We start from the raw sequence: 974 nt of genomic DNA, 5'->3' as shown, positions 1-974 counted from the left end.
GTCAAATGATGTTCCAAATACAGAGAAATCATCAATAAATACTTCCAATTCGTTGTCAATTAACTTACTAATAATAGACATCATACATCTCTGGAATGTTGCAGGTGCATTATATAATCCAAAAGGCATTCTTCGAAAAGCAAAAGTTCCAAAAGGACTAGTAAATGTTGTCTTTTCTTGATCCTCAAGAGCAACAGGAATTTGATGGTAACCGGTATATCCATCTAAAAGAAAAAATATTTGTGCCCAGCAAGTCTATCCACTATTTGATCTAAAAAGAGTAAAGGGAAGTGATCTTTTTTGGTGGCAGTATTTAATTTTCTTTAATCAATACAAATACGCCACCCAGTAACTTGTCTGATAGGTATTAATTCATTATTTTTTTTTGTTTCAATAGTCACTCCTCCTTTCTTAGGAACACAATGAATTGGACTTACCCACGCACTATCTGAAATAGGATATATGATTCCAGTGTCTAACCATTTTAAAATTTCCTTCCTTACTACTTCTTTCATCATCGAATTTAATCTCCTTTGTGGATCAACTCTTGGATTATATTGTTCATCTAATATAATTTTGTGCATACAGATCGAAGGACTGATTCCTTTAATATTAGCTAAGGTCCAACCAAAAGCTTTCTTATATTGTATCTAACAGTCTTTGCTCTTGTAGATCATTTAATTCTGAAGATATAATAATAGGTAATGTAGATGAGTCTCCCAAAAACACATACTTCAAGTGGTTAGGTAATGTTTTCAACTTATGTTCTGGTAGTTGTATAATTGAAGGAAATAAATTCTTATCAGCATTTTCTGTGATATCCAACATCTCAAATCTTTCTTGAACATAATCTAATTCTTCATTTTCTAATTTATCCAGAATAATTTCATCATTCTCTTCAATTTGTTCTTCAAAATGCTCTTCTTTTTCAAAATGCTTTTTATCTTCAAAATGTTCTTTAAAATGTTCGTTTA

The sequence above is a fragment of the Phalaenopsis equestris genome, unplaced genomic scaffold, assembly GCF_001263595.1.
Source record: "Phalaenopsis equestris unplaced genomic scaffold, ASM126359v1 Scaffold000305, whole genome shotgun sequence".
Taxonomy (NCBI): domain Eukaryota; kingdom Viridiplantae; phylum Streptophyta; class Magnoliopsida; order Asparagales; family Orchidaceae; genus Phalaenopsis; species Phalaenopsis equestris.
The sequence above is the reverse complement of the archived record's forward strand: the minus strand, read 5'-3'. Positions refer to the sequence as shown.